The sequence below is a fragment of the Pongo abelii genome, chromosome 21 (assembly GCF_028885655.2).
Source record: "Pongo abelii isolate AG06213 chromosome 21, NHGRI_mPonAbe1-v2.0_pri, whole genome shotgun sequence".
In the NCBI taxonomy this organism is placed as follows: Eukaryota; Metazoa; Chordata; class Mammalia; order Primates; family Hominidae; genus Pongo; species Pongo abelii.
Window position 1 is genome coordinate 49,942,119 of NC_072006.2, and position 27,561 is coordinate 49,969,679.

Consider the following 27,561-nt stretch of genomic DNA (forward strand, 5'->3'; position numbering starts at 1 on the left):
ATTTTAGGTTTGGTTATTTAACATAATCCCAGATTTCTTGGAGGCTTTGTTCATATTTTCTTATTCTTTTTTCTTTGTCTTTGTTGGATTGGATTAATTAAACCTTGTCTTCAAGCTCTGAATTTCTTTCTAGTTCAATTCTATTGCTGAGACTTTCCAGAGCATTTTGCATTTCTATAAGTGTGTCCAATGTTTCCTGAAGTTTTTATTGTTCTTTCTTTATGCTTTCTATTTCCTTGAATATTTCTCCTTTCACTTCTTGTTTCTTTTTTTTTTATTTCCTTGCATTGGGTTTCACCTTTCTCTGGTGCCTTTCTGATTAGCTTGATAACTAACCTCCTGAATTCTTTTTCAGGTAAATCAGGGATTTCTTCTTGATTTGGATCCATTGCTGATTAGCTAGTGTGATTTTGGGGGGGGGGTGTTAAAGAGCCTTTCTTCATCATATTACCAGAGTTGGTTTTCTGGTTCCTTCTCATTTAGGTAGGCTCTGTCAGAAGGAAGGTCTAGGGCTGAAAGCTATTGTTCAGATTCTTTTGTCCCACCGGGTGTTCCCTTGATGTAGTACTCTTCCCCTTTTCTTATGGATACGGCTTCCTGAGAGCTGAGCTGTAGTGATTGTTATCTCTCTTCTGTGAATAGCCACCCAGCAAGTCTACCAGGCTCTGGGCTGGTACTAGGAGTTGTCTGCACAGAGTCCTGCGATGTGAACCATCTATTGGTCTCTTAGCTATGGATGCCAGCACCTGTTCCAGTGGAGGTGGCAGAGGGGTAAAATGGACTCTGTAAGCGTTCTTAGCTTTGGTGGTTTAATGCTCTATTTTTATGCTGGTTGGCCTCCTGCCGGGAGGTGGCACTTTCCAGAGAGCATCAGCTGTGGTAGTATGAAGAGGAACCGGTGGTGTGTAGGGCCCTATAACTCCCAAGAGTATGTGCCCTGTGTCTTCAGCTACCAGGATGGGTAGGGAAGAACCATCAGGGTTAGGCATGTCTGAGCTCAGACTTTCCTTGGGTGGGTCTTGCTGCAGCTGCTGTGGGGGATTGGTTTGAGGTTCCCAGGTAAATGGAGTTGGGTACCAAGGAGAATTATGGCTGCCTCTGCTGAGTCATACAGGTTGTCATGGAAGTGGAGGAAAGCTGGCAGTCACAGGCCTTATTCAGCTCCCATGCAAACCGAAGGGCTGATCTCACTCCCACTGTGCCCCCTCCAACAGCACCCAGTCTGTTTTCAGGCAGTGGGCAAACAGGACTGAGAACTTGCCCCAGGCTACCTGCCTCCAAGCTGCAAAAGAAAAGGGCTTTAGTTCTTCCTCCACTTGTAGAGTCTGCACGCCAGATTCGCGCCCTCCCTCAAGCTCTAGCCAGAAGGCTTCTCAACTGGTTCAAATTGTTACAAAGTTCAACTGGTGACTTCCTTCTCCCTGTGGCATTTTCCCCATGCCTTTGGCCACCCTCCCACAGGATCGCTGTGGTGCCAGGCAGGAATGGCCTGCTTGGGGACCTAGTGAACTCCTAGGGCCTTTCCTGCTGCTTCCTCTACCCCTGTATTTCACTCGGCTCTCTAAATTGATTCAGCTTCAGGTAAGGTTGGAATCTTCTTCTGCAAACTAGACCTTCAATTTCCCCAGTGGGGATGTGTGTTCAGGGACAGAGGATCACTCTTTTCCACTTCCACAGTTTGGGCAATCACAGTATTTGGGGTGTCTCCTGGGTCCTGCAGGAGCAGTCTGCTTCCTTCAGAGGTTCTGTGGGTCCTCTCGGGATTCCTGATTTATTCCTGCAGTCATTCTGGAGCTAAAATTCAGGATGCAAGCCTCCACACACTGCTCTGTCTGTCCAAGTCGAGCTAAAATCCAGTCCTGCCTCCCATCTGCCATCTTATCCCTATAATATATTTTAAATTCAAGAAGTGTGATACCTCTAGCTTTGTTCTTCTTACTGAAAATCACTTTGGCTATTCAGGGTGTTGTGTGGTTCTATATGAATTTTAAAATTGTTTTTCTATTTCTGTAAAAACTGACATTGAAGTTTTGATGGGGATTGCTTTGAATCTTTAGGAAGTTTTGAGTAGTATCGACATTCTAATAATATTAATTCTTTCATTTATGAACATGGGTGTCTTTATGTCTGTCTTTTAAATCTTCTTTTATCAATGTTTTATAGTTTTTAGTGTACAAGACTTTTACCTCCACAGTTAAGTTTATTCCTAAGTATTTTATTGTGTTTCATGGTAATGCAAATGAGATATTTTTAATTTCCTTCTCAGATAACTCTTTGTTAGTATATAGAAACACAATTGATTTTTGTATGTTAATTTTATATCCTTCAATTTTACCGAATTGTTTATTAGTTATAGCAGTTTTGTAGTGTCCTTAGGTTTTCTACATGTAAAATTGTGTCATCAGAGATTATTTTACTTCTTCCTTCCTGATTTATGTGCCTCTTCTTTTTTTTTTTTTTTTTGCTTGAACGCTCTGCTAGAATTTCCAGTACTATGTTGACTAGAAGTGACAAGAGGGGACATCCTTGTCTTGTTGCTGATCTTAGAGAAAAACCTTCCAATCTTTCACCATTGAGTATGATGTTAGCTTGGGCCTGTCATATATGGCCTTTGTGTTGAAGTAACTTCTTTCTATACCTAATTTGTTGAGAGTTTTTTAAATCATGAAAGGGTGTTGAATTTTGTCAAATGCTTTTTCTGCATCTGTTGAGATGATCATGTAATTTTTCCCCTTTATCCTATTAATGTAGTATATCATGTTGATTGATTTTTTTATATGCTTAATCATCCCTGCATCCCAAGAATACTAGAAAGTCAAGCTCTATACCCAAGCTCTCATACAGAAGCAGGAAAAGAACTAGCCTCTCTGAATAAATTTAAAAGGGCCAAAGTACAAACCTTTTAGCATCTTACCAGTAACACCCTCCATGAACATTTTTTGAATATGCTAATACATATATCATTAATGTTTTCCAGGCAGGGAGCGGTGGCTCACGCCTGTAATCCTAACACTGGGAGGCGGAGGTGGGTGGATCACGAGGTCAGGAGATCAAGACCATCCTGGCTAACATGGTGAAACCCCGTCTCTACTAAAAAATATAAAAAATTAGCCGGGCATGGTGGCGGGCGCCTGTAGTCCCAGCTACTCAGGAGGCTGAAGCAGAAGAATGGCGTGAACCCGGGAGGCAGAGCTTGCAGTGAGCCGAGATCGCTCCACTGCACTCCAGCCTGGGCAACAGAGCCAGACTCTGTCTCAAGAAAAATTAAAAATTTCCTATTCATCATAAAACAGCTGAATGTTTGTAATTTCTTCTCTTTAGAAAAAAAGTGTCATTGATAATATTCTTTCAATTGGAATTTTGTTAAATTCATTATTAACTTCAGATCACAAATTTGTAGATCTAAAATTTGTAGATTCTAGGTAAAGTATACTGTCTATTTTATAATCTGGGTAGTTGTTTCTATCTTTTTCTCCACCAGGATTGGTTTATTTTACCAACAGAATACACATGTTGTCTTACTATAAGAGAGAAATTATCCCTCATTTGTCACCACACAAAATTGTTGGCATAGCATGAGACAGAGAACAAAACCTGAACACTAGAATCAGAGAGACTTGGGCCCAAATGAATCCCAATCCCAACACATTTAGTTTAGGGCCTCAGTTTCCAATATATAATATGAGAGTTATATTAGTATCACATTCACATTGTGAATACATGAAGCCCTGAACATAGGGCCTGGCACACAGATCATGCAAATAAATGTTGGCTATTACTATTATTATTATTAAACTCTCTTTCCTCCTCCAGAGGGGTGGAAGTTATTTAATTTCATTGACTTTGTAGTGGTCTTCTTAAAACTTTCAACTATTTAACCTACTTGGAATTAATTCTGCTGATTGAGTGAGGTTCCAGCCTTCATTCATCTGTCCTAAATTCATTCATCACACAAATATTAAATGACTACTATAAGCCTGGCACTATTATAAGCATTGAGGATAGAGTAGAGGACAAAGCTGACAAAAATCCCTGCCCTCATAAAGTTCGCTTTATAGGCAAGGGAGAGGCAATAAATAAGGTATGTAAAAGAAAGATATAATATGCTATATACAGATTGGTGTAAAGGAAAACAAAATAAATTTTTTAAGAGTCTAGGACCTGGAACACAGAAAATGCAAAATAAGTGCTGGCTATTATTTCAGGTAGCTCATTGGTGGTGGGAGTTGGGGCTTGGAAAGTGAGGGTTAAGTACCGTTCAAAAAAAAATTTATCAGTTTTTTCTTCTCTCCTCTCTCACTCCCAGCCTGCTCCTTCACTCTCCTGAATCCAAACAAAAAGAGGAGAGAAACAGATACAAAGGAGAAGTCTGGATACTATGAATTGCACCATCACGGGAGAGATTTTGTCCCTTCCCTGCAAGTAACCAATTTTCCCTGAAAGTCCCATTTTTGCTTCAATGTTTTCAACCAAGCAGAAGAAAATATACATGAATCAGTTGAAATCCCTTCAAAGGCTCAAAATTAGGACTAGTACCTACAGACATTTTAAAAGGTACAAAGCTTTTGAGAAAGACTAAATTTATTCTCCTCTTGGCACATATGAAAAATTATAAAACAGAAAAATAAAAACATTGAGGCACATGGGCCATAAAATGGGTTGCTTTTAACTCACTTTAAGATATTACTTGGAAATAATTTCAAACTTACAGGGGTAAGAATAGTACAAAGATCATCTGCATACCATTTACCGAGATTCACCTATTTCCTTTCCCTCTCTCCCTCCCTCTCTCTCATATTTTTTGAACAATTTGAGAGTAAGTTTTATTTATCATGGCCCTCATTTTTAAGTACTTTCATGAGTTTTTTTTTTTTTAATACTTTAAGTTCTAGGGTACATGTGCACAACGTGCTGCTTTGATACACAGGTATACATGTGCCATGTTGGTTTGCTGCACCCATCAACTCGTGATTTACATTAGGTATTTCTCCTAATGCTATCCCTCCCCCAGCTCCTGACCCCTCAACAGGCCCCAGTGTGTGATGTTCACTGCCCTGTCTCCTCATGTTCTCATTGTTCAATTCCCACCTATGAGTGAGAACGTGCAGTGTTTGGTTTTCTGTCCTTGTGTTAGTTTGCTGAGAATGACGGTTTCCAGCTTCATCCATGTCCCTACAAAGGACATGAACTCATCCTTTTTTATGGCTGCATAGTACTCCATGGTGTATATGTGCCACATTTTCTTAATCCAGTCTATCATTGATGGACATTTGGGTTGGTTCCAAGTCTTTGCTATTGTGAATAATGCCACAATAAACATACGTGTGCATGTGTCTTTATAGCAGCATGATTTATGATCCTTTGGGTATATACCTAGTAATGGGATTGCTGGGTCAAATGGCACTTCTAGTTCTAGATCCTTGAGGAATCACCACACTGACTTCCACAATGGTTGAACTAGTTTACAGTCCCACCAACAGTGTAAAAGTGTTCCTATTTCTCCTCATCCTTTCCAGCATCTGTTGTTTCCTGACATTTTAATGATCTCCATTCTAAGTAGCGTGAGATGGTATCTCATTGTGGTTTTGATTTCCATTTCCCTGATGACCAGTGCTGATGAGCATTTTTTCATGTGTCTGCTGGCTGCATAAATGTCTTCTTTTGAGAAGTGTCTGTTCATATCCTTTGCCCATTTTTTGATGGGGTTGTTTTTTTTCTTGTAAATTTCTTTGGGTTCTTTGTAGATTCTGGATATTAGCCCTTTGTCAGATGAGTAGATTGCAAACATTTTCTCCCATTCTGTAGGTTGCCTGTTCACTCTGATGGTAGTTTCCTTTGCTGTGCAGAAGCTCTTTAGATTAATTAGATCCCGCTTGTCTATTTGGCTTTTGTTGCCATTGCTTTTGGTGTTTTAGTCATGAAGTGCTTGCCCATGCCTATGTCCTGAATGGTATTGCCTAGGTTTCCTTCTAAGGTTTTTATGGTTTCAGGTCTAACATTTAAGTCTTTAATCCATCTTGAATTAATTTTTGTATAAGGTGTAAGGAAGGGATCCAGTTTCAGCTTTCTGCATATGGCTAGCCAGTTTTCCCAGCACCATTTATTAAATAGGGAATCCTTTCCCCATTGCTTGTTTTTGTCAGGTTTGTCAAAGATCAGATGGTTGCAGATGTGTGGTGTTATTTCTGAGCCCTCTGTTCTGTTCCATTGGTCTGTATATCTGTTTTGGTACCAGTACCATGCTATTTTGGTTACTATAGCCTTATAGTATAGTTTGAAGTCAGGTAGCGTGATGCCTCCAGCTTTGTTCTTTTGGCTTAGGATTGACTTGGCAATGCGGGCCCTTTTTTGGTTCCATATGAACTTTAAAGTAGTTTTTTCCAATTTTGTGAAGAAAGTCATTGGTAACTTGATGGGGATGGCATTGAATCTATAAATTACCTTGGGCAGTATGGCCATTTTCACGATGTTGATTCTTCCTATCCATGAGCATGGAATGTTCTTCCATTTGTTTGTATCCTCTTTTATTTCATTGAGCAGTGGTTTGTAGTTCTCCTTGAAGAGGCCCTTCACATCCCTTGTAAGTTGGATTCCTAGGTATTTTATTCTTTTTGAAGCAATTGTGAATGGGAGTTCACTCATGATTTGACTCTCTGTCTGTTATTGGTGTATAGGAATGCTTGTGATTTTTGCACATTGATTTTGTATCCTGAGACTTTGCCAAACTTGCTTATCAGCTTAAGGAGATTTGGGGCTGAGATGATAGGGTTTTCTAAATATACAATCATTTCATCTGCAAACAGGGACAATTTGACTTCCTCTTTTCCTAACTGAATACCCTTTATTTCTTTCTCTTGCCTGATTGCCCTGGCCAGAACCTCCAACATTATGTTGAATAGGAGTGGTGAGAGAGGGCATCCCTGTCTTGTGCCAGTTTTCAAAGGGAATACTTCCAGTTTTTGCCCATTCAGTATGATATTGGCTGTGGGTTTGTCATAAATAGCTCTTGTTATTTTGAGATACCTTCCATCAATACTTAGTTTATTGAGACTTTTTAGCATGAAGGGCTGTTGAATTTTGTTGAAGGCCTTTTCTACATCTATTGAAATAATCATGTGGTTTTTGTTGTTGGTTCTGTTTATGTGATGGATTACATTTATTGATTTGTGAATGTTGAACCAGCCTTGCATCCCAGGGATGAAGCCCACTTGATCATTGTGGATAAGCTTTTTGATGTGCTGCTGGATTCAGTTTGCCAGTGTTTTATTGAGGATTTTTGCATCGATGTTCATCAGGGATATTGGTCTAAAATTATCTTATATTGTGGTGTCACTGCCAGGCTTTGGTATCAGGATGATGCTGGCCTCATAAAATGAGTTAGGGAGGATTCCCTCTCTTTCTATTGATTGGAGTAATTTCAGAAGGAATGGTACCAGCTCCTCTTTGTACCTCTGGTAGAATTCGGCTGTGAATCTGTCTGGTCCTGGACTTTTTTTGGTTCGTAGGCTATTAATTATTGCCTCAATTTCAGAGCCTGTTATTGGTATATTCAGAGATTGAACTTCTTCCTGGTTTAGACTTGGGAGGGTATATGTGTCCAGGAATTTATCCATTTCTTCTACATTTTCTAGTTTATTTGCATAGAGGTGTTTCTAGTATTCTCTGATGGTAGTTCATATTTCTGTGGGATTGGTGGTGATATCCCCCCTTTATCATTTTTTATTGCATCTATTTGATTCTTCTCTCTTTTTTTCTTTATTAGTCACAATGCTAGTGGTCTATCAATTTTGTTAATCTTTTCAAAAAACCAGCTCCTGGATTTATTGATTTCTTGAAGTGTTTTTTGTGTCTCTAACTCTTTCAGTTCTTCTCTGATCTTAGTTATTTCTTGCCTTCTGCTAGCTTTTGAATTTGTTTGCTCTTGCTTCTCTAGTTATTTTAATCGTGATGTTAGGGTGTTGATTTTAGACCTTTCCTGCTTTCTCTTGTGGGCATTTAGTGCTATAAATTTCCCTCTATGCACTGCTTTAATAAATGTGTCTCAGATTCTGGTACGATGTGTCTTTGTTCTCATTGGTTTCAAAGAACATCTTTATTTCTGCCTTCATTTTGTTATTTACCCAGTAGTCATTCAGGAGCAGGTTGTTCAGTTTCCATGTAGTTGTGTGGTTTTGAGTGAGTTTCTTAATCTTGAGTTCTAATTTGATTGCACTGTGGTCTGAGAGACAGTTTGTTGTGATTTCTGGTCTTTTACATTTGCTGAGGAGTGCTTTACTTCCAATTATGTGATCAATTTTAGAATAAGTGCGATGTGGTGCTGAGAAGAATGTATATTGTCGATTTGGGGTGGAGAGTTTTGTAGATGTCTATTAGGTCTGCTTGATGCAGAGCTGAGTTCAAGTCCTGGATATCCTTGTTAACCTTCTGTCTCGACCTGTCTAATATTGATGGTGGGGGTGTTAAAGTCTCCCATTATTATTGTGTAGGAGTCTAAGTCTCTTTGCCGGTCTCTAAGGACTTGCTTTATGAATCTAGGTGCTCCTGTATTGGGTGCATATGTATTTAGGATAGTTAGCTCTTCTTGTTGAATTGATCCCTTTACCGTTATGTAATGGCCTTCTTTGTCTCTTTTGATCTTTGTTGACTTAAAGTCTGTTTTATCAGAGACTAGAATTGTGACCCCTGCTTTTTTTTGCTTTCCATTTGCTTAGTAGATCTTCCTCTGTCCCTTTATTTTGAGCCTATGTGTGTCTCTGCACATGAGATGGGTCTCCTGAATACAGCACACTGATGAGTCTTAACTCTTTATCCAATTTGCCAGTCTGCATCTTTTAATTGGGGCATTTAGCCCATTTGCATTTAAGGTTAATATTGTTGTGTGTGAATTTGATCCTGTCATTATGATGTTAGCTGGTTATTTTGCTCGTTAGTTGATGCAGTTTCTTCCTAGCCTTGATGGTCTTTACAATTTGGCACGTTTTTGCAGTGGCTGGTACCAGTTGTTCCTTTCCATGTTTAGTGCTTCCTTCAAGAGCTCTTTTAGGGCAGGCCTGCTGGTGACAAAATCTCTCAGCATTTGCTTGTCTGTAAAGTATTTTATTTATCCTTCACTTATGAAGCTTAGTGTGGCTGGATATGAGATTCTGGGTTGAAAATTCTTTTCTTTAAGAATGTTGTTTATTGGCTCCCACTCTCTTCTGGCTTGCAGGGTTTCTGCCTAGAGATCTGCTGTTAGTCTGATGGGCTTCCCTTTGTGGGTAACCCGACCCTTCTCTCTGGCTGCCTTTAACATTTTTTTCTTGATTTCAACTTTAGTGAATCTAACAATTATGTGTCTTGGGGTTGCTCTTCTCGAGGAGTGTCTTTGTGATGTTCTCTGTATTTCCTGAATTTGAATGTTGGCCTCCTTGCTAGGTTGCAGAAATTCTCCTGGATAACATCCTGCAGAGTGTTTTCCAACTTGGTTCCATTCTCCTTATCACTTTCAGGTACACCAATCAAACGCAGATTTGGTCTTTTCACATAGTCCCATATTTCTTGGAGGCTTTGTTCATTTCTTTTTACTCTTTTTTCTCTAACCTTGTCTTCTCACTTTATTTCATTAATTTGATCTTCAATCACTGATACCCTTTCTTCCACTTGATTGCATCGGCTATTGAAGCTTGTGCATGCATCACGAAGTTCTTGTGCCATGGATTTCATCTCCATCAAGTCATTTAAGGTCTTTTCTACACTGTTTATTTTGGTTAGCCATTCATCTAACTTTTTCTCATGGTTTTTAGCTTCCTTGTGATGGGTTCAAACATCCTCCTTTAGCTCAGAGAAGTTTGTTATTATAGACCTTCTGAAGTCTACTTCTGCCAACTCCTCAAAGTCATTCTCTGTCCAGCTTTGTTCCATTGCTGCCGAGGAGCTGCAATCCTTTGGAGGAGAAGAGGTGCTCTGGTTTTTAGAATTTTAAGCTTTTCTGCTCTGGTTTCTCCCCATCTTTGTGGTTTTATCTACCTTTTGTCTTTGATGTTGGTGACCTAGAGATGGGGTTTTGGTGTAGATGTCCTTTTTGTTGACATTGATGCTATTCCTTTCTGTTTGTTAGTTTTCCTTCTAATAGGTCCCTCAGCTGCAGGTCTGTTGGAGTTTGCTGGAGGTCCATTCTAGACCCTGTTTGCCTGGGTATCACCAGCAGAGGCTGCAGAACAGCAAATATTGCTGCCTGATCCTTCCTCTGGAAGCTTTGTCCCAGAAGGGCACTCGGCCATATGAGGTGTCTGTCGGCCCCTACTGGGAAGTGACTCCCAGTTAGGCTACACAGGGGTCAGGGACCCACTTGAGGAGGCAGTCTGTCTGTTCTCAGAGCTCAAACGCCATGCTGGGAGAACCACTGCTCTCTTCAGAGCTGTCAGACAGGGACATTTAGGTCTGCAGAAGTTGTCTGTTGCCTTTTGTTTAGATATGCCCTGCCCACAGAGGTGGTGACTATAGAGGCCTAGGCCTTGCTGAGCTATGATGGGCTCTACCTAATTTGAGCTTCCCAGCCGCTTTGTTTACCTACTCAAGCCTCAGCAATGATGGACACCCCTCCCCTAGCCAGGCTGCCACCTCGCATTTCGATCTCAGACTGCTGCACTAGCAGTGAGCAAGGCTCTGTGGGTGTGGGACCTGCCAAGCCAGGCCCGGGAGAGAATCTCTTTGTCTGCCAGTTGCTAAGACCTTGGGAAAAGCACAGTATTTGGGTGGGAGTGTCCTGATTTTCCAGGTACCATCTGTCATGGCTTCCCTTGGCTAGTAAAGGGAAATCCCCTGACCCCTTGCCCTTCCCAGGTGAGGCAACGCCCCATCCTGCTTCGGCTCACCCTCCATGGGTTGCACCCACTGTCCAACGAGTCCCAGTGAGATGAACGAGGTACCACAGTTGGAAATGCAGAAATCACCCAATCTCCTGCGTTGATCACGCAGGGAGCTGCAGACCAGAGCTTTTCCTATTCGGCTATCTTGGAGCTGCCTCCTCCATGAGTATTTCTTAACAACCTGAGCCTTATCTTACATGATCATACTACAGTTATCAACTTTGTTAAATTTAACCTTGATCAAACATACTTTTATCTATTCTATCATGAGTATTAAATTTTATTACTTCACTCAATAATGTTCTTTTTCTTTTATGAAATTCAAATTTTGGAAGAATACAGCCAACCTTTTCTTTGAACTGAATAGTCCTCAATTGGGGTTTATCTGAGATTTTCTTAAGATTAGATATAAGTTATGTATTCTCGATGGAAATAGCATGTAGATGATGCTGTGTCCTTCTCAGGATATCATATATGGAGGCACACAATGTCTATCCATGTTATCTTTCTCTGTCTCAGTTTCTCCATTTGAACAACATAAACAATAATTTATTCCATAGAGGGATAGTGTTGGCATGATGCAGGGGCATGATTTGGGCAGGGAACCCATCCAAGCAAGACAAAGGTGAAAGCTTTACAGGCTCACATTTCCAGCCCCAGGACACTGACCCCCACCTACCTTTGAAGATGTTGGAGTTGGAGGTGCTGAAACCTATTTGGCTGGTGGCTCTTCTTCCTTGCCTCTAGGAACCATGGAGCCCCTATACAGTGAGTAGGTGGTGAGCAAAACCAATCAATTATGCAGATCTTAGTCATGCTTCTGGTTGTGGCAGATCTGTAAGTTCTGTCCCAAACCATAAGTTGGGTACATATAGAACATTGTCCCTGAATTCCTATTCAAGGAGTACTTTCTTCTTTTTGCTGCAGGCAATATAGATAGAGACAGAACACTGTGGACCTGCAGAATCCTCTCCTCCCCTAACACACACACAAGTCTGGCTGATTGTGGACACTCAGACACAAGTCTGGGTGATTGTGGGTGGAAGGAGGATCTACATATCTATTTTTTTCTAACATTGTGTGAGGACCTTCATAAAGTCTCATCCATCTTTATATTAACTTCTCCATTGCTAGCATCAGCCTAACACCACCTTATCAGCAATCTCTTGTGACTTTTGTGAGGAAAGGAGAGATCTCTTCAAAGAGGGCTTGGAAAATGTCACATAACATGTAGATTTTAAATATATAGACTTAAACTATACTAAAATCCTACCTCCCACTTACTCTAGGAAAGTCACTAATCATCTCTGTGCCTCAATTTCCTCATTTTTAAAGTGAGAATAGCAGTACTTTCTTCATAGGATTTTTGGGAGGATTCCATGAGTTATTTTGTGTTAAACACTGAGACCCAATGTCTGGCATATAAGCAGTGCTATGTATGGTTTGTTAAATAAACCAATAAAACACTTATGGAAATATTCAGAATCACCCAGTTGAACACCAAATTCACTACGAGTCAAATATTTAGCATGTATTAACCAATACTCTCAGTGACCCAGTGAGTTTAGTGCTAAATATTTATATTTTGCAGATGCAGAAACTGAAGTATCAAGGAGCTAAGCAACTTGCCCAAGGCCACACAGCCAATAAGTGGTAGAAACAAGATTTGAAAGGAAGTGAATTCAGGGCCAGGTATGCCAGATGGTGAAGCCCACAGCTTTTCCTGGGCCTCAGAGCCACAATACATCTTGGGCTTATTCCCATCACCAAGAGCACTCTCTCTAGATACACTTACAGTGCTAGCAGAGGGGCATAATGGGAAGGGAAATTTCAGGAGCTGAGCTGACTGTGAGAGGCTCTGAGTAAGTCTTGACTGGGTCTAGGAATATTCCCAGAGTTGTTTGGTTGGGATGAGAAAGTGGGAGAGAAGCAAAGCCTGTGGATTGTCCTAACATTTTCTTCTCTAGTTCTATTTCCTTGCCTCTTCCCACTTTACAACATACTCTTGGCCTTGTCCTCTTCCTGGGACCCCTCATCACTTTATATCATTTACTTCTCTCCGTAGGAAAAAAAGAAACAGGTTTCTTTTCAGGATGTCATTTTTTGCTCTTGTACTAATAAAAGAGCAACTCATGCTTAGTGCATAAATTTTGTAAAAATATGAAAATGACAATTAAATTTAAAAATAATTGTTAATCTTGTCAACCTATGCTAACATTTGTGCATATATTCTAGTAGACTTTTTCTTATATACATATATGTTTTTATATAGTGGATAATCCTGTGACTATTTTTAAGTTTAACATTTACAATAAATATTTTCCTGTATTCCTAAATATTTTCAAAAATTTCATAGATTGGTAGATTACTCTGCCAATTAATCACCAGTTGTTGACAAGCTTGGTGGTTCCAGTTTTTCCCTATTGTAGAAATTCACTATTAGTTACATAATTATAACTAAATTCTTCAGTATTTATTTATTTATTCCTTGGGGAAGCCAATAAAAGTAGAAATACACATAATTCAGTCTGTGCATAAATATTACCAATTCTCTCTTCACGATGTTTAGGCTATACTTGCACCAACAAAGAAATGGTCTGAAAATGTCAGACCATTTCCTTCATCTTGACCCTGACATAGACATTCAGAGGATTCAGATAGTAAGTCGGAGGAGCCAGCAGGCTATTGACTATTCGCAGTTGTCTAGTGCCACAATCACAGGCCTTACACTCATCTGATGTAAACTTAAAACCCATCTTTACAGAGGCAGATACTAAAAAATTAAAATTAAAATTAAAAAACCATGTTTATAATTTGCTAACTCCATGACCTTGGGTAACTCATTTCACTTCTGGAAAACTCCATTTAATCACATGGAAAAATTATAGTACAGGCATACCTCAAAGATATTACAGATTCCATTCCAGGCCACCCTAATAAAGTGAGTCAAACAAATATTTTGGTTTCTCAGTGCATATAAAAGATATGTTTACACTATACTGTAATCTACTAAGTGTGTGACAGCATTATGTATAAAAACAGTGTACATATCTTAATCCAAAAATACTTTATTGATAGAAATCAATACCAAGAGCTCTCAAAACCACACACTTACATGTGCTTGTTAGTACATGCTCCCGTTCCTGAATGACTTTTTGGTAAACAACAAAATTAAGACAGAAATCAAGAAGTTTTTTGAAACTAATAAGAACAAAGATACAACATGCCAAAATCTCTGGGACACAATTAAAGCAGTGTTGAGAGGAAAGTTTATAGCACTAAATGCCCACATCAAAAAGTTAGAAATATCTCCAATTAACCTAACATCATACCTACAGGAACTTGAAAAACAAGAGCAAACCAACCCCAAAGCTAGTAGAAGAAAAGAAATAACCAAAATTAGAGCTGAACTGAACAAAATGGAGATAAGGGAAACCATACAAAACATCCATGAAACCAAAAGTTGGTTCTTTTAAGAATAAATAAGACTGGTAGACCACTAGTTAGACTAATAAAGAAAGAGAAAATCCAGATAAACACAATCGAAAATAACAAAGGGGATATTACCACTGACCCCATAAAAATACAAACAAAAATCAGAGACTATTACAAACACCACTATGCACACAAACTAGAAAACCTACACAAAATTGATAACCTCTTGGAATCATACAAACTCCCAAGATTAAACCAGGATGAAATTGAACAGACCAATAACAAGTACCAAAATTTAATCAGTAATTAAAAACTTACCAACCAGAAAAGGCCCTGGACCAGATGGATTCACAGCCAAATTCTACCAGACATATAAAGAAGAGCTGGTGCCAATCCTACCAAAATTATTCCAAAAAACTGAGGAGGAGGGACTCCTCCCTAATTCATTCTATGAAGTCAGCATCATTCTGACATCAAAACCTGGCAGCGACACAACAGAAAAAGAAAACTTCAGACCAATATCACTGATGAACATAGATGCAAAAATCCTAAACAAAATACTAGCAAACCAAATCCAGCAGTATACCAAAAAGCTAATCCACCACATTGTTTCCTGTTGGGAGCTCCCTGCAATACCCGCCCCCCAACCCCCCGCAAAAAATGAATTCACCACAATCAAGTAGGCTTTATCCCTGGGAAGCAAGGTTGATTCAACATATGCAAATCAATATATGCAATTCATCACATAAACCAAACGTTAAAAAAAGATCATCTTAATAGATGCAGAAGAGGCTTTTGATAAAATTTAACATCTTTTCATGTTAAAAACCCTCAACAAACCAGACATCAAAGGTACATATCACAAAATAGTAACAGTCATCTCTGACAGTCCCACAGCCAACATCATACTGAATTGACAAAAGCTGGAAGCATTCTTGAGAAGCAGAACAAGACAAGGATGCCCACTCTTGCCACTCCTACTCAATATAGTATTGAAGTCCTAGCCAGAGCAATCATGCATGAGAAAGAAATAAAAGTCATCTAAATAGGAAGAAAGGAAGTCAAACTATGTTTGACAGACAATATTCACAGACAATATAAGCCTAGAAAACCCTGTAGTCTCTGCCCAAAAGCTTCTAGATCTGATAAACCACTTCAGCAAAAGTTCAAGATACAAAATCAATGTACAAAAATCAGCAGCATTTCTAGCAGCATTTCACTCGTATGAAATGCATAGAAATATGTCCAAGCTGAGAGTCAAATCAAGAATGCAATCCCATTCACAATAGCCACAATAAGAATAAAATACCTAGGAATACAGCTAACCAGGGAGGTGAAAGATCTTTACAATGAGAATTATAAAACACTGTATCAGAGACAACACAAATAAACAGAAAAACATTCTATGCTCATGGATAGGAAGGGTCAATATTGTTAAAATAGTCATACTGCCCAAAACAATTTACGGATTCAATGTTATTCCTATATACAAACAACCAACAACATTTTTCACAGAATCAGAAAAAGCCATTTGAAAATTCATTTGGAAGCAAAAAGGGCCTGGATAGCCAAAACAATTCTAAGCAAAAAGACAAAAGCTGGAGGCATTCAGACTTCAAACTATACTGCAAGCCTACAGTAACTAAAACAGCATGGTACTGGTACAAAATCAGAATCATTAACAAATGAAACAGAATAGAGAACCCAGAAATAAAGCTACACACCTACAACCATCTGATCTTCAACAAAGCTGACAAAAACAAGCAATGGGAAAAGGACTTCGTATTCAATAAATGTTACTGGCATAACTGGCTAACCATATGCAGAAGAATGAAACTGGACCCCCACTTTTCACTGTATACAAAAATCAACACAAGATGGATTAAAGACATAAATGTAAAATCTAAAGCTATAAAGACCCTAGAAGAAAATCTAGAAAATACCATTCTGGACATTGGCCCAGGCAAAGACTTCATGATAAAAACTCTACAAGCAATTGCAACCAAAACAAAAATTGACAAGTGGGACCTAATTAAACTAAAGAGCTTCTGCACTGGAAAAGAAACTATCAACAGAGTAAAACACAACCTACAGAATGGGAGAAAATATTTGCAAACTATGCATCCAACAAAGATCTAATATCCAGAATCTATAAAGAATTTAAATCAACAAGCAAAAAACAAAAAAAATTCTTAATGGGTAAAGGACATGAACAGATCCTTCTCAAAAGAAGACATACATGTGGCCAAAAAGCATATGATAAAAATGCTCAGTATCACTAATCATTAGGGAAATGCAATTCAAAACCACAATGGATACTATCTCACACCAGTCAGAATGGCTGGTGGGAGAAAAGGGAATGCTTGTACACAGCTGGTGGTGTAAATTATCTCAGCCACTGTGAAAAGCAGTCTGGAGATTTCTCTGAGAACTTAAAATAGAACTACCATTTGACCCAGCAATTCCATTACTAAGTATATACCCAAGGGAATAGAAATTGTTCTACCACAAAGACATATGCCTGGATATGTTCATCACAGCACTGTTCGCAATAGCAAAGACATGGAATCAACCTAGGGTGCCCATCAATGGTGGACTGGATAAAGAACATGTGGTATGTATACACCATGGAATACTACATAACTATTTTTTAAAATGAGATCATGGCCTTTGCAGCAACATGGATGGAGCTGGAGGCCATTGTCCTAAGCAAATTAAGCAGGAACAGAAAATCAAATACCACACATTCTCACATAAGTGTGAGCTAACCATTGAGTACACACAGGCACAAAGAAGGGAACACTAGACACTGAGACCTATTTTAGGGTGGAAGTTGGTAGGAGAGTCGGATTGAAAAACTACCTATCATGGATTATGCTTATTACCTGGATGACAAAATTATCTGTACACCAAACTCCCACAACACACAATTTATCCATCTAACAAACCTGCACATGTACCCCTTGAACCTAAAAGTTGGCAAGGCAAAAAAGAGAAGAAAAATACTTTATTGCTGAAAATGTTAACAATTACCTGAACCTTCAGCAAGTCAAAATCTTCTTGTTAATAGAAGGCCTTGCCTCAGTGTTGATGGCTGCTGACTCATCAGGGTGGTAGCTGCTGAAAGTTAGGGTAGCTGTAGAAATTTCTTAAAATAAGACAATGAAGTTTGCCACATTGATTGACTGGCCTTCACGAACAATTGTGCAGTAGCATGCAATGTTGTCTGATAGCATTTTGCCCACAGTAGAACTTCTTTCAAAATTAGAGTCAATCCTCTCAAATCCTCTCATTGCTTTATCAACTAAGTTTATGTGATATTCTAAATCATTTGTTGTCATTTCAACAATTCATTTTCTTCCTCAGCATGCTTACTAGGAAAGTTTCCATCTCAATAAACCACATTCTTTGCTCATCCATTCAAGTTTTATCATGAGATTCCAGGAATTCAATCACATCTTCGGGCTCAACTTTAACTCTAGTTCTCTTATTTCCACCACAGCTGAGGTTACTTACTCCACTGAGGTCTTACACCCTTCAAAGTGATTCATGAGAGTTGGAATCAATTTCTCCCAAACTTCTTTTAGTGTTGATATTTTGACCTCCTCCTGCCAATCATGAATGTTCATCTAGAATGGTGGATTATTTCCAGAAGGTTTTCAACTTACTTTGCCAAGATCCATCAGCAAAATCACTATCTATGGCATCTATGGCCTTATAAAATGTATTTTTTAAACAATAAGACTTGAAAGTCAAAATTGCCCCTTGTTCTAGGAGCTGAAGAATGGATGTTGTGTTAGTGAGCATGAAAACAACATTAATCTTCTTGTACATCTCCATGAGAGCTCATGAATGACCAGGCACATTGTCAATGTGCAGTAATATTTTGAAAGGAAATCTCTTTGCTGAGCAGTAGGTTTTGAACATGGATTTAATATAAATCATCATATAAATAGATGTGCTATCATCCAGGCTTGGATGATTTATAGAGTGCAGGCAGAATATATTTTGTATAATTCTGAAGGGCCTGGGGATTTTCAGAATGGTAGATGAGCATTGGCTTCAACTTAAGGTCACCAGCTGCACCAGCCCCTAACAAAAGAGTTGTCCTGTGCTCTCTAGCTATGAAAGTCTTAGATGGCATCTTCTTCCAATAGAAGGCTTCTTCCTCCACATTGAACATCTGTTGTTTAGCGTAGACACCTTCATCGCTTATCTTAACTAGATCTTCTGGGTAACTTGCTGCAGTTACTACATCATTGCTTGCTGCTTCACCTTGCTCTTTTATTTTATGAGGATGGCTTCTTTCTTAACCTCATGAACCAACCACTGCTAACTTTTCTTCTGCAGCTTCCTCACCTCTCAGCCTCAATAGAATTGAAGAGAGTTATAGTCTTTCTCTGGATTAAGCTTTACCTTAAGAGAATGTTGTGGATGGTTTGACGTTCTATTCAGACCACTAAAACTTTCTTCTTATCAGCAAAAGGCTATTTTTCCTCTTATCATTCATGTGTTCACTGGAGTAGCCCTTTTTGATTTCATTCAAGAACTTTTTTTTTGCATTCCCAACTTGGCTAACTGATGCAAGTGACCTAGTTTTCAGCCTGTCTCAGCTTTCGACATGGCTTCCTCACTAAGCTTTATCATTCCTAGCTTTTGATTTAAAGTGAGAGATGTGTGACTCTTCCTTTCATTTGAACACTTGGAGACCATTGCGGGGATATTAATTGGTCTAATTTCAATATTGTTGGTCTCAGAGAATACGAAGGCCCAAGAAGAGGGAGAGGGATAGGGGAAGAGCTGGTCAGCGAAGCAGTCAGAACATACACATTTATCAATTAAGCTCATCATCTTATATGGGCACAGTGCCCCAAAACAATTACAATCAAGGATCACTGATCATAGGTCATAATAACACATATAATAATCATGAAAATGTTTGAAATATTATGAAAATTACCAAAATGTGACACAGAGCCACTAACTTTTCACATGCTTTTCAAAAAATGACACTGAAGCCTGGGCGCGGTGGCTCATGCCTGTAATCCCAGCACTTTGGGAGGCCGAGACGGGCGGATCACAAGGTCAGGAGGTTGAGACCATCCTGGCTAACACAGTTAAACCCCATCTCTACTAAAAATACAAAAATTTAGCCGGGTGTGGTGGCAGGCACCTGTAGTCCCAGTTACTTGGGAGGCTGAGGCAAGAGAATGGTGTGAACCCGGGAGGCGGAGCTTGCAGTGAGATGAGATTGTGCCACTGCACTCCAGCCTGGGTGACAGAGCAAGACTCTGTCTTGCTCTAAAAAAATAAAAAATAAAAAAAAGTAACACTGATAAACTTGTTCAAGGCAGGGTTGCCACAAATCTTCAATTTGTACCTGCAATATCTAAGAGGCACAATAAAATGAGGTATGCCTGTAATAATAGAGTATATCTCATTGCCTATTAGAATTAAGTGAGCTAAATGATGTGGTTTAACATCTTCTCAAGTAGATTTATTATCAGTAATTAGTAGTAATAGTACACAAAGTGGAGAACAAAGGAACCGTGCAATTAAAACTTTAATTTAATTTTTAGTAAATTTTAAAATTTACTACACTTTTGAGAAATTTTGTGTTGTACCAACTTTTTTTGCCAGTGTGTTCAACCAATTCCTTCTTTAAATTTTATTTTTTATTGACAAATAATAATGGTATATATTTATGAGGTACAAGGTGATGTTTTCACATGTTTACATTGTGGATTATTAAATCAAGCTAATTAACAAATCTATCACCTGACATAGTTATCTTTTGTAATGTGGTAAAAATATTTAAAATCTACTCTTTTAGTAATTTTAAAATACATAATGTGTTCCTATTTATAATAATCACCATTCTGTGCAATAGACCCCTAAAGTTTATTTCTCCTGTCTAATCAAAAATTTATATCCTTTCATCAACAGATTCCCTTTCCCAGTTCACCCCCTCCTCCAGCTTCTGGTAACTACCATTCCACTCTCTACTTCTGTGAGTTGGACTTTAATTTTAGAGTCCACATATAAGTGAGGTTATGCATTATTTGCCTTTCTGTGCCAGGCTTATTTCACTTATTATAATGTTCTCCACGTTCATCCGTGTTGTGACAAATAACAGAATTTCCTTTTTTAAGGCTAAATAGTAGTCCATTGTTTATATATACCACATTTTAATCCATTTATCTGATGATGAATACCTAGGTTGATTCCATATCTTGGCTATTGTGAATAATGCTACAGTGAACATTGGAGTGCAGGTATCTTTTGACATGCTGACTTCAATGTCTTTGGATGTATACTCAGAAGTGGGATTGCTGGAACATATGATAATTCTAGTTTTCATTTTCTGAGGACCCTCCATGCTGTTTTCCAAAATGGCTGTACCAATCTACATTCCCACCAACAGTGTGCAAGGATTCCCTTTTCTCCACATACTTGCCAACATTTATCTTTCATACTGTTGATAATAGCCAATCTACCAGGCGTGAAGTAATATTTCATTGTGGTTTTTATTTGCATTTCTCTGATGATTAAAAATGTTGATCTGAGCTTTGTCAGCAACAAGTAAAAATAAATAAATAAAAAGAAATGTTGAGCATTTTTTCATATATCTGTTGGCCATTTGTATGTCTTCTTTTGAGAAATGTCTACTCAGTCCTCTGCCCATTTAAATAGGGTTATTTGTTTTCTTGTTTTTGAGTAGTTTGAGTTTCTTACATATTTTGGATATTAGCTCCTTATCTGATTTATCATTCAAATAGTTTCTCCCAATATGTGGGTTATGTCTTCACTGTGTTGTTTCCTTTGCTGGGCAGAAGGCTTTTAGTTTAATACAATATTATTTCTCTATTTTTGCTTTTGTTGCTTGTGCTTTGGGAGATCATATCCAAGAAATCACTGCCAAGACCAATGTCATGAAGCTTTCCCACTGTTTTCTTCTAGTAGTTTTTACGGTTTCATGTCTTACATTTAAGTCTATGATTCATTTTGAGTTCATTCTTGTATAAGAGGTAAGACAAGGGTCCATTTTCATTCTTCTGCATATAGATATAGTTTTGCCCACATCAATTATTGAAGGTACTGTCCTTTCCCCCATTGTGTGTTCTTTAGGCCCTTGTTGAAAATCAATTGACCATAAATGTATGGGCTTATTTCTGAAATCTCTAACTTATTCCATCAGTTGATGTGTCTGTTTTTATGCCAATAGCATGCTGTTTTTATTACTATATCTTTGTAATATATCTTGAAATCCAGCAGTGTGATGCCTCTATCTTTTTCTTTTTGGTAAAGTTGGCTTTGGCTATTCTGGGTTTCCTGTGGTTCCATGTGAAGTTTCAGATTGTTTCTTTCTATTTCTGTGAAGAATGACATTAGAATGTTAATATGGATTGCATTGAATCTGTACATCACTTTGGATAGTATGGACATTTTACCAATTTTGATTCTTCCAGTCCATGAACATAGGATAGCTGTCTGTAAGTTCCTCTAGTAAAAACACACTTTACTGACAAACTGGATTTCTCTGGTTGTTTTTTGGTTTCTTGGCTCCTTCAGCATTTGGGGGCCACTTTGCACATATGGCCCTCACATGAAACAGTCCTTTTAGCATTTTTTGTAAGACAAGCCTAGTGTTGGTGAATTCTCTCAGCTTTTGTTTGTTTGGGAAAGTCTCTAATCTCTCCTTCATGTTTGAAGTGTAGATTTTTGAGGGTTAGCAGGTTTTTCCTTCAGCACTTTGAATATAACATCTCACTGTCATCTGGTCATCAGGGTTTCTGTGAAAGCCATATTGAGGCTTCATCTAATGTAATATGTTTCTTTTTTCTTGCTACTTTGAGTATTCTGTCTTTGATTTTTGATAATTTTATTATTATATGCCTTATGGATTTCCTGTTTGGGTTGAATTTCATTGGTGACTTCTGAGCTTCCTGCACCTGGATGCTGTCATCTTTCTCCAGATTTGGGAAATTTTCATCCATTATTTCTTTAAATATGCTTTGTGGGCCCTTTCTCTCTTGTCTTCTCCAGGAATTCCAATTATGCAGAGGTTAATTTGCCTGATGATGTCCCATAATTCTTGTAGACCTTCTTCATTCTTTTTTTTTTCTTTTTGCTCCTCTGATTGGTGATTTCAAATGTTCTGTCTTCAAGCTTGCTACTTCCTCTGTTTGCTCAAGTCTGCTGTTGAAGCTTTATAATGATTTTTTCAGTTCAATTATTTTATTCTTTATTACTAGCATTTCTATTTCTATTGTTTGGTTTTTTTTTTTCATTGTTTCTATAAATCTTCAATTCTTCTTGGACCATTCCTGGAGCTTTGTTGATTTCTTTTGATGGTATTGAATATTTCTGAGTTTTCACAAGCCTTGTATCTTTACATGGATGCCTGCATATTTGAGGCGACTGCCAACTCTTCCAGTTTTTGCAGGTGCTCTTTGATGGTGTTAGACCTTTACTTCTTAGTATTAGAACTTAAACACTGGCCTGTTGTTGCTTTACACTGTAGAGAGGGCTTAATAGTGAGCATCAGAACAAAAACATTTCACTGGACCTAACTCATTGCCCTGTCATTGTTTCCCAGTGTAAGGAAAACTTATAGTGAGCACCACAGCTTAAATGCCCTGGAACAATATTGCTGCCCTGCTATTGTTTCTCAGTGTGGGAAAAACTTAGGTGGGTACTGAAAATCTTGACCTTTTAGTTGTTTCTGGGCCAGGGAAAGGCTTCACATGTGCACCTGGGGTTTGTGGATTTGGGCCTTCCCATAAATTTTGTCCCCTACAATACTCTGGCCCCACCCAGTCTCTTCAATATGGCATCCCCACTGATCAAAGCACTGAACAACCACCAAGATCCACATGCCAGTTGCTGCAATCAGTGCCCTACTCTTTGTCCCCAATTCACCCCAGGTTGTTCAGCCCTCTTGGTTCTCTAGTGGGATGAAACTGGAGTGGACTTACCATTAAGATTCCTAGACAAGTGGGAAGATCAAATATCCACCTCCAATTCCTTCTTCTCATCTCAGCAACTGTGGGTCTAGGGAAGTTCTCTGTGAGTGGTATTATGATGGCCTGGGAGAGAGGGTGGAACAGGATGAAATGACCATTTCTCTTACCTGTCACTGCTTCTCTCAATTCTATGAGCCTAGGGGGTTTCTCCGCTTCTCAAGTTCTGGTGTATTCAGGGTGGCATTCTTGTCTTTGAATAGTTTTTCGTTTTATTTTTGTGTCAGGGAGTGATCCCAGATCTATTCTGCCATCTTGTTGACATCACTTCCCAGTTTAGTCCTGAGATATCAGGGAAGGGTTAAGAAGCACATGGCTTTCCCCATCCTGGGAAAATTCTCCAGGACAGGGCAACCAGCTCTTGCACCAGAGACACATCCACAGAGTAGCCTTTCTTGTATTGTCACTCTCTGCAGCTCATATCCTTGTGCTGGGCTGTGAGGCAGGCACTAAGGACACTCTTTAGGTAACAGTGGAACACAGAACAAAGAGAAGTCAAGCTAGCCTCAGAGAAGAGAAAATTTGTCTTAACTTTTTGATATCACAATTTGCATCTTTTTATAATTTGTATCCCTTGACAAATTATTGTAGGTTTCATTGTTTTTAATAGCTTTGCCTTTTAATGTTATTAAAGATATAATTTATTTGCCCACTGACATTACAGTATCAGAGTATTTTGGATTTCACAATGTATTTACTTTTATCAGTGAATGTTATACTTTCATATGTTTTCCAGTCACTAATTAGTGTCCTCTTCTTCAGCTTGAAGAACTCTCTTTAGCGCTTCTTGTAAGGCAAGTCTAGTAGTGATAAACTCTCTCAGCTTCTGTTTGTCTGAGAAAGTCTTTATCACACCTTTATTTTTGAAAGAAAAGATTTCTGGGTATAGTATTCTTGGTTGACAGGGTTATTTTATTCAGGATTTTTAATATAACATCCCACCCTCTTCTGGCCTACAAAGTTTCTGCTGAGAAATCTGCTGATAATCTAAGGGAGGGTTCTCTTGTGTGTAACAATTCACTATTTCCTCACTGTTTTTAAAACTTTCTCTGTCTTTTTGCATGTATGGCAGGGTGAGGGTGGTGAGTATTCTGGTTTCTTCCATCCTATGGTGAAGGTGAGTGCAGGTATTTATCTCTCCCTCTCTCTGCACTAAGCTGGAGAGATAATCTGTGACAAATGCCTATACTTGTGTTCAAACTGCACCCTCTGATCCTGGTGAGATAGCTGCTTGATATGGTTAGAATCTGTGTCCCCATCCAAATCTCATGTCAAGTTGTAATCCCCAATGTTGGAGGTGGACCTGGTGAGAGGTGATTGGATCATGGGGGTAGATCCTTCGTGAATGGTTTAACACCATCTCTTTGGTGCTGTTCTCATAATAGTGAGTGAGATGTGGTTGTTTAAAAGTATATAGTACCTCCCTCACCTGGCTCCTGCTCCAGCCGTGTGAAGATGCCTGCTCTGGCTTTGTCTTCTGCCATGAGTAAAAGCTCCTGAGGCCTCCTCGGAAGCAGATACTGCCATGCTTCCTGTATAGCCCATAGAACCATGAGCCAATTAAACCTCTTTTCTTTATAACTTATGCAATCTTGAGTATTTATTTATAGCAATGGGAGAATGGACTAATACATGCTGAAAGTGGGCCCATTGTATGCCCATGTCTTTGTTTTCTGTAGTCCCAGGCCACTTAGGAATGCAAAGTCTCATTGGGAATGCAAAGCCCCATTAGTCCCCAGAGCTAGGTTGATAAGAAGACCATCCCTTGGGTGGAAACTATAGAAGTTTATGTACTCAGTACATGGACAAACTCCTTCCAGGAAGAATGGGTCGACTGGATTTATCACTGGGATGAGCCAAAGGAAAGGCTCAGAAAGTGCTCAGCTCAAGCTCAGGATGACAGGGAGCTACTCTTTCTCCCCTTAGGTCCTCAATGCAAATTCATTAAAAGCAAGGTCATCAAGTAGCCACCAATAGAGTAAGTAGGAAATCCCTTGCAGAGAGAAAATGGGAGCCAAGGATTCTAGTCCCTTTTCTGCACTGCTCCCAGGAGATGTAGCCCCTGGAAATGTTATTATGTCCATTTAAAACCACCTTTTTGGCTGGGTGCAATGGCTCAGCCTGTAATCCCAGCACTTTGGGAGGCTGAAGTAGGTGGGTCACTTGAGGTCAGGAGTTCAAGACCAGCTTGGCCAACATGGTGAAACGCTGTCTCCACTAAAAATACAAAACATTAGCCAGATGTAGTGGTGCATGCCTGTAGTCCCAGCTACTTGGGAGGCTGAGACAGGAGAACCGCTTGAACCCGGGAGGTAGAGATTGCAGTGAGCCAAGATTATGCCATTTCTCTCCAGCCTGGGTGGCAGAGTGAGACTCTGTTAAAAAAAAAACAAAAAAAACAACAACAACAACAAAAAAAACCTTTTTGTATGTGATCTGGGAAAACTTAAGTATGCATAGTTTCAGGTGGTAGCTGCTGTAAAAGTTGGACCACTCAATGCATGACATAAACCCCTTACAGGGAGTAACAGGGAGCTGCATTTTTAAGCCCCTGTTCTGTACTGCTCCAAGAGTTTGAAACCCCCAGAAATACACGTGCACCTGTATAAACCTACCACTCTTGTCTGTTGTCTAGAGAGATTCTCATATGCCTAGTCCTCTCTGCTCCTAGAGCTGGGAATTTTAGCGTGCAGTCCTTCCAGTAGAAGCTGCAAAAGTTGAGGCATTCTACATGTGGACAAACTCTCTCCAGGAAGGAGTAATAGACCTGGAGTTATCACTGGAGTGAGCCAGGGGAAAAGGCTTGGGAAGTGCTGATCTGCTTCTGAGGCTACCAGCAGACTACTATTTGCCTCTTTAACTCCCCAATGGAAGTTAATTAATGCAAGTTAATTAGAAGCCCAGCCACCAAGTAGCCCCTAGAAGAGTGTCATAAACCCCTCCCAGAGAAAAACAAGAAGCTGCATTTTTTTAAGCCCTTCTCTGCACTGCCTCCAGAGAGTGAGGCCCATGGAAGTGCTTGTTCTGTAGCATAAAACCACTGCTTTTTTCGTGTGGGTCAGAAAGACTCAGCTATTCCTAATCCCCTCCACTTCCAGAGTTGATTAACTGAGCCGAACCACTGGGAATTTCAGAGATAAGGCACTATATGTGAGGGCCAAACCCTCCTCTCCACAGAGAGAAGTTGTGTGTTAGGGATTCCTTTCCTGGTTGTACGGCTAAGTGTCCAAGGTGGAGTTCATGCCTGAGTGCACCTCAGCTTTTCCCGCTCATTTGATGCAGATGTTTTTTCTCAGTTGCCCAGTGCGTAGGAGTCTCTCAATTGGTTTCTGACTTTTTTCAGAGAGAATCAATCAGTGAATAGTTTGTTCAGTGCATTGGTGGGTGAAGGGAGAGTCAGGAGTCTCCTATTTCACCATGTTGCTGATGTCATCTAAGGGTAAGCCTTTAGGCTTGGCAACAATGACTTCTGGATAGGAGACTTCCCTTGAATCTTTCACAGCATGAACATTCTAACTATTTTTGTGCCAACATGCATTTCATGGTAAAAGAAATCACAACAGGGGCCTCAGACACCAAACGCAACCTTACATTTCAAATAACGTCCTGTAGTTCATGAATTAGGTATCCTGAGTTTGGAATAATGCAGACTACTAATAGAGGTAGGGGAGGGACAAACATTGCTGGTGATGACATTTGTATAGAACCACCTGTGAGCATCAAATGCAGCCAAAGTACAGAAACAAGGTAGGGATGGATCAGTGTCATGTTGCATACATGAGATGGCAGTATCCTTCTAGAGTCTTCCCATTTATATTCACTTCAAAAAGCAGCATGGCCTAGGAGATAGAAAGAGAACAAACAATGCAAAAGCAGTGGCAACCATAAGACTATGTGTTTGCTCTCAGACACAACAGGCCTCATCTGTGATTCTTTTCAGGCTAGAACTTGACATTTTGGAGATCCAGATTTTGGAAGAATTTGCCTTTGCTTCTTCCTCTGCCTCCAAGACGTCCATGTTCTTCTAAGGGTCCTCACTACCTTACTCTACATAATATGAGAGCACATAGATGTTTTCATAGAAGAGAGAGCACACAGTCATAACCAAATGGGCACTCCTTTCAGCTTTGAGTTCCCTGGGGCACTGTGAGCTGTCCAGAGAGCTCTCTGGAACACAGGTCAGGGCACCAGTGATTAGAAGAAAGCAGAGCAACTGCTTCCAGTAAAATTCAGTCTATGATGCTCATGCCAGTGAC

The 27,561-nt window shown here is 39.4% G+C and overlaps 1 protein-coding gene across 3 annotated transcripts in view; it reads right to left on the reverse strand.

The window, feature by feature from the left end:
- Positions 1–14,710, reverse strand: part of WFDC11 (WAP four-disulfide core domain 11) — a 28,047-nt gene extending 13,337 nt beyond the window's left edge. For 2 of the 3 annotated variants that reach the window (XM_024239118.2, XM_054541815.1), the window contains exons 1-2: positions 14,601–14,710; positions 11,527–11,608 (exon numbers count right to left, since the gene is read on the reverse strand). The gene's annotated coding sequence lies outside the window, so the exon portion shown is untranslated. The remainder of the gene's footprint in view (positions 1–11,526; positions 11,609–14,600) is intronic. The other variant, XM_054541816.1, reaches the window with a different exon arrangement.
- Between the last annotated feature and the right edge of the window lie 12,851 nt (positions 14,711–27,561).